This window comes from Prunus persica, chromosome G7, assembly GCF_000346465.2.
Source record: "Prunus persica cultivar Lovell chromosome G7, Prunus_persica_NCBIv2, whole genome shotgun sequence".
Taxonomy (NCBI): domain Eukaryota; kingdom Viridiplantae; phylum Streptophyta; class Magnoliopsida; order Rosales; family Rosaceae; genus Prunus; species Prunus persica.
In genome coordinates, this window is record NC_034015.1 from 15,949,711 (window position 1) to 15,956,399 (window position 6,689).

Below are 6,689 nucleotides of genomic sequence, written 5' to 3' on the forward strand. Positions count from 1 at the left end.
GGCTTCGTTTTTCACTGCAATGAGAGATACTCTTTTTTGGGTCTGAGGCTGAGCAATGAGAGAGACTTTTCTTTTTCAATGGCAGAAACCTTTTTTAACTGAATTATTTACTAGGTACCTTTTATATTGAGATTGCTGAAACCAAAAGCCTAGTGTAACTTGCTTCAAAAAATAGCCTATTTCAAATATACAAACCTGGATTCTGGCAATGCAATGTAATTGGACTCTCATGTCCATTTGAATGAATTATCCTTCCCACGAAAGTAAATCTTAATATAACCTCAAAGAATAGCCTAGTGTATTATGAGAGTGAAAATAAGGGTTTAGTCCAAAATCCAAGATATAAGGTAAGAAGGAAAATAAAAAATTACGAGCATTTTCAAGAATTTTGCTTCTATCTATCATCTATGTCTATGTGTATATGATGCGTACTTGCATCAATCAATGGTTAGTAGTCACTTTCATGTCTAATTAAATAGTAGCCACAAGCGTGTAGAAGACCGAAATTTGTCTCCATCAATTTAAATTTTTTAGTACACAAGAAACAACCCTATCATTAGGCTCGTTAGTTGAAATGAAAACGAGTTATATACAGTATGCTATGCCTTATTAGGCTTGGTTTATTTAGCATCAGAAATCCTTTTCAATATTATCTTTGCGTAGGGATTCTTCATCTGGGGTTGAGGGTAGAGACAGAAAATATGGTTCCTTTTGGATCCATCTGACATTTTAAGCTCCATTTACTAGGGGTTGAAGCTTTTGGTTCCAATAAATAAACAAATGAAACTTCTATTTTATCTTATTATCAAAATGTTTATACAAGTCAGATGGATGGTTTCACGAAGCCAAAATTGTATGTGTATATATATATATATATATATATATATATATTATGTATTCAATTGCAGAGTAGGAGAATCTTCAAATTTTCAAATAAAAACTGACAGACATGCTTCATGGAAATTTGGATTTATAAGTTGCATTAATGATATTCTTTAGTCGTGGACCACAAGAAACGACATCCTTGCTACAAGGATCAAAGAGAGTGGGACACAGAGTTCCATGCTACTGAGATCTCTCTCAGGAAGTTGTTAGTTTTCCAAAGAATCCAAACACAAGATTAGGTTAACACAAGGTTTTGCCATTGATTTTAAATCAATAAAACGTCTGTCATATAGCTTAAAATCAAATTTTAAGAACTTGGGGGACATAAACAACACTAGCTGCAAGCCTGCAACATACACATATCAAGATGCAGAGAAAGAGATGTGCAGCATGAGTGGTAAAAGAAGACAAATTAGAAGTGGAAATGCATTTGAAATTCAAAAGAAGCTCATAAAATTAGATGGAAACTGCAGCTTCTGAAGCAGGGTGGCTTTGTTTTTTGCTGGTTTCACTATATTTTCCTATTCTTTATATGAAAACGTTAAATAAAATCTAGAACATGTTCTGTTATCAGAACTTCATCATTTTGTTTGTGACCAAACAGATGTTCTCTCACTACTGATTCAATGACCTTGAGCAATTTCTTGACTGATGGGCAAGTTCTGTTTTCATTCAACAATCATTCAACAATCAGTCAATGCCCCACTTTGTGGGGTCTACACTACATATTTACATATAAAGAAGGAACAATGCAATGATTCACATGGGAAAACTAATTGAAGCATGGCTTGATTTTTATGCTTGGTCCTTGAAACTGAAAGAAAATGGGTAATCTTAAATAAGACTTCACAGAGGTTTTTTTTGGGTAGAGAAATATGAGGTACCCAAATGTACAGAGCTAAAGATGAAGCAGAATCTGTGCTTCTTGATCTGAGGCTGCTGCTCATGCATCATCTATCACTGAGTGGGGACTGGTCAGTGAGTTGCCTCGAGTTGGCAAAAACTAGATCCACATAAAAAATTGTCCTTAAGCAAATTAGCTTAGCTATGAGGAGGGGAGAGAGAGACCATTTTGTGTAAAAATGGGGAAGAATTTTTTCTTTTCTTTTCTTTTATTTTTTTCCTTCTTGTTTTTAGTTGTTGGGTTGAATAAACTCTGTTTTGGGTTGGGGAAGGTGAAGAATCCCACAAGTGGGACAGAAAAGGAGAACTTTCCAAAGACATTTGGACAAGTGAGTCAATGCCAATGATAACCAGCAAAAGGCATCTCTCTTTCTCTCCCTCCTAGTTTTGCCCCTCAACCCCATCTCTCTCTCTCTCTCTCTCTCTCTCTCTCTGTGTAGGGTGGTGGATGGTCCAACACCAAAAGGGTTTGCCTACTTGATCTAAATGCAAATCATTTATGCTTAGAAAAACCCATATCCAATTATACTTTTCAATTTTAACAACATAAAAAATGCTTATAAAAAAACAACATAAAAACTATATATCTTAAAAAAGTTTTGGTCATGAGAACTTTTAAGGTGCCACTAATAACATAACTACTATTATCTACCACTGGGGTCCAATACCAGCACCACCTCTCTTCTGCAACCTCTACATAGCATGGGAGAAAATAAATCGATTTCTAATATTTTTGGGCCTCAAAATTTTTGGTTGTGCTAAGTTTTCTACCGAAATGGGCTGGTCCATGCATCATTGATGGGGTCTTCTGTTCGGATAGCCCATAGCTCCATTCACTGGGCTTTTGGTTACAAAAGCTTTTCTCAATTTTTTTTTCAGCAGTGGTTACAGAAGCTTTAGTGTGCCTTTGCAATCAGAAGTCTTATTTAAGGAGAAGGTGACAACAGATGAAGATTTTAGAAAGATTTCATTGACAAGTGAGAATTTTACATGAAATCACAGGCAAGAACAAGACTAGAAAGAAAAAACGAAAAAACAGAAAAACAGAAAAACATAAAAAAGGGCATAAACCCAGTGCACCAGCTGGTAATTTTATAAATGCTCTCCAACACACAGATGAGCGAACGTTCTTAACGCACATACATGCATTTGCCTCGAACACATTCGCCGCTATTGAAGTCATACCATACGCCATTCTGCACATTTCATGGCAATGGCCTCTCGTTTCGCAACCTTGCTTGGAGACCGGACAAGGAGTCATCACCTCACACTACTTGTGCTTATTGCTCTTATTAGGCTTAGCAGCATGATGACTCTTACGTTTAGTTAGATGCCTTATGCTTAGTCACACGATTCTTCTGCTTTGTTTTATTACCCTCAATTGCCATCGACTCAATCTTTGCTAATATGCGTCATCCATAAATCAATCGAAAGAATTCTAGTATGTATAGCAAGGAACGTTTTCTTGTCAAATTTATGTTGTCACACTGTGATTCTGAACTCTCAACATTCAAGAAATAATCACACTAATTATGGTCATGATTCGTACTTCAATATGTTTTTTAAAGAACATTTTTCGTGCATATATGAGCTATATGGTTCATGATTATGCATGCAGAAGGCATCATTTTTTGCCACTTTCATTCAGGCGCCGCACATCCAAATGCTTTTATATCTTAATTAGGTCTAAGGTCTAAGGGTTAAGGTTGAAAGATCAAATTAGCAAGGGGCAATGGAAAAATACCGGTAATCACCAGAAGGAGAATGAGGAGGAGGGCAAGTGAAAATAAATGCATGGAGCGTGCCATCTTTGATCTTATTACGTGTATGGTTGTGTGTGAAGGAAGAGATGGAGCTTTTTGGGATGCAAATGGGTATTAACCTTGCAAGGATTTTATAAAGAGTTTGCGGAAGGGATACATAAAAAGGATTTGTGGCTATTTAGCTAATGAACTTGTGGCTTCACAATTGAGGGGGGAGAGAGTGGCTTTTTCTTTTCTTTTTTTCTTTTTTTTTTTGGTGATGAAAAGAGAGTGGCTATTTAGCTAATAAACTTGCAATGCTTTTCGACAGGAAAAACAAAAAAACAAAAAAAAACCTTTAAATGAGCGCTTCAATCAAAGATTAAAAGTACTTAGATTAAGAACTCAAACAGGGCCTTAGTGATTCGTATTGCCAGTCTCTTGCGCAAAAGCGATCACCCTCTCCATTCACTCAAAGCGATTCAAGCAGCAGATACTAATCTCTGATGTCGGTAGGTTGAAGCTTGCATTACATTACCCGCATTTGCGTTTAGGGTTTTACATATACAAATGGAATTGATTTCTGTTTGAAATGGCTGTGCAGATCTTCGAGTACAATGGGAGTGCCCTGATCGCAATGGTGGGCAAGAACTGCTTCGCCATTGCAAGCGATCGAAGGCTCGGTGTTCAGCTCCAGACAATCGCCACCGATTTCCAGAGAATTCATAGAGTTCACGATGGGCTCTTTATCGGCCTCTCTGGTCTCGCCATCGATGCTTAGACCCTACCCTGTATGTATATGCCCCTCTCACCTTGTTTAATAGAAAGACATTAACTTTTGGGTTGATGATGAAGGTTTCAGAGGCTTTTGTTTCGGCACAAGCTGTACCAGCTTCGTAAAGACAGAGACATAAAGCCTGAGACTTTTGCGTCTCTGCTATTCTTTATGAGAAAAGGTTTGAAATATTCTTGAGCAATTTGATAATGAGGTGCTATTGAATATGTTAGCTTAATCTGAATGTTGAGGTCTGTACAATCATGCCTTTTTGTGATTTACGTTTGGTTCATACTTCTGTGTTCTGTCTGTCAGCCTGTAATTGCTGGATTGGGAGATGAAGGTAAGCCATTCTTCTGCACTATGGATTCAACTGGAGCCAAGTAGGTTTGTTTTTTCTTTTCCCTTTCTTTTCCGACTTTTTCGCATTTTTAGAGCTGCTGGGATGGGATGCTAAGGACTTCAAACAAATTTCTTCAACCTTCCTAAGTAGAATGCATATGCATGTTTACTCGTATTTTGATTTTATATGTTTATGTGCATCTATCATTTCATATTGGTATTATTTGTCTTCTGTGTATGCTCCCTACTAGCCAAGATTTTGTTGTTGCTGGCACTGCATCAGAGTCCCTTTATGGTGCTTGTGAGGCAATGTTCAAGTCTGAGATGGTTTGTTGCTTTGTTCTTTCCACTGGGCAGTCAAGATTTGTTATTTGATCTGCTTACATTTTTTCGTATTTGAGATTTTCATTTGAATACACTTTAGATGTTATGGAAAATCATATAATTAACATTCGAGAACTTGAATCCATGCTGTCACTGGCCATGACTTTTTAAGTCTTTGTTATTATCACACTACTGATAGTAGCAGAGAAAGGGTCTACAGAATAGAAGTCAAGAAAAAACAAGCTGAGGGATCTCCTAAGTTTTACCTTCTTGGTCCTATATTGTCAGCAGCCAAGTGCTTCTTGAACTAGACATATATGGGGATAAACAATTGGCTTCCTTGCCAGATGTGCTTGAATAATAATTCGTAGGATTTTTTGGCGCTTAACTCGTGGTAGAATTTATTACGCGCTAATTAGTTAGACGTAATTGGGTTGGTGATTGCTGCTTTTACTTCTAATTCTAAATTTGGTACTCCTGTTTATTTTCTTACTATTTGCAGGAACTGTAATAACAGTATATTTTCTAATTATTTAGGGAACCAGAGGAATTCTTTGAGATTGTTTCTCAAGCATTGCTATCATCAGATGATCAAGATTGTCTGAGTGGGTGGGGAGGCCATGTCTATGTAGTGTAAGCCTTTTCTTACTCCCTACTTTTTTTCTTCTAAGCAATATCACTAACTGTGTTATAACTTATCCATAAAAATAGGTAATGTACAGTGGAGCTGTTCCTCTTGAATGAGATTTTAATTTTCTTCCAATTTTTTTTTTCTCATTCATACTTGGAATTAGGCAGGGCCTAATATTCTAATTTCATTGCTTCCATCGTCTAAGCTGCCAAAGATAGCGACTAGGCTATCTTCATAATATTTCACCCTCATTTTATGCTGGAGGTTATTACCACCATTTAAAATGCGCATTCACATTGCTGCAGAAACACCAACTGAAGTGAAGAAGAGGATCTTGAAGGGCAGAATGGATTGACCTAGCTTCCAGCATTTACCCAACCCTTCTAAATTTCGTTCAGGCTGCTGCATTTTCTCCTCTCATGTATATTTATGCAGCTTTGACTTGAATGGGCAGCCATAAGCCTTCTTGGTGACCAAAGGTCCCCTTGTTATGTGGTGGGTAAAGTTTAGTGTAATTTAATCAAGAAGACTCAGAGTTGGATAATCTGATTTATACTACACAATTTTGTTTTTTTTGTTATGAAAAGACATAACAACCCAAATTTATTTGTTTATGTTTTAAGCTTTGCGTCAGCTCAGCTAGTCTTTCTTTCTTCCTCTAGATATTGTGCAGCACTACTTGATGAATTATGTCCTGTTAACTCAAAAAAAGCAAGAACCAGCTTTAGAATAAAGCCACAAAGGGTTCCAAAAAGAATATATATAAATAAATAAAAGCACTGCACAAAAACGAAAAAATAAAGTGAAGAAACAACAACCACAACAAGGAGTCAGATGAGGCTTCAGAACTTGTCCTGCTGCAACCGCTATTTGCAGAAGTTGAAAAGCAAAAACAAGAAATTGAAGAAGAAAGTTCGTACCTGCACTCATTTCTATCTTCCACACCAAACAGAGCCACTGTGGATTGTACCTTCTTTGTAGTGTAGTTAGAGGTCACGTGGGAAGCCGACACAGTTCAATCAATAACAAGTGAACTGCCCACTTGACTTAACTGAAAACACACACAAAAATTATGATATTAATAATA

At 36.9% G+C, this 6,689-nt stretch overlaps 1 long non-coding RNA gene across 2 annotated transcripts; it reads left to right on the forward strand.

The window, feature by feature from the left end:
* LOC18771594 lies at window positions 3,708-6,235 on the forward strand. 2 transcript variants are annotated; one of them, XR_002272441.1, is made up of 5 exons: window positions 3,708-4,042; window positions 4,135-4,486; window positions 4,621-4,974; window positions 5,509-5,604; window positions 5,908-6,235. It is a non-coding gene; the product is annotated as an uncharacterized LOC18771594 (long non-coding RNA). The 2 variants fall into 2 exon arrangements; XR_002272440.1 differs by having other exon boundaries at window positions 4,621-5,604.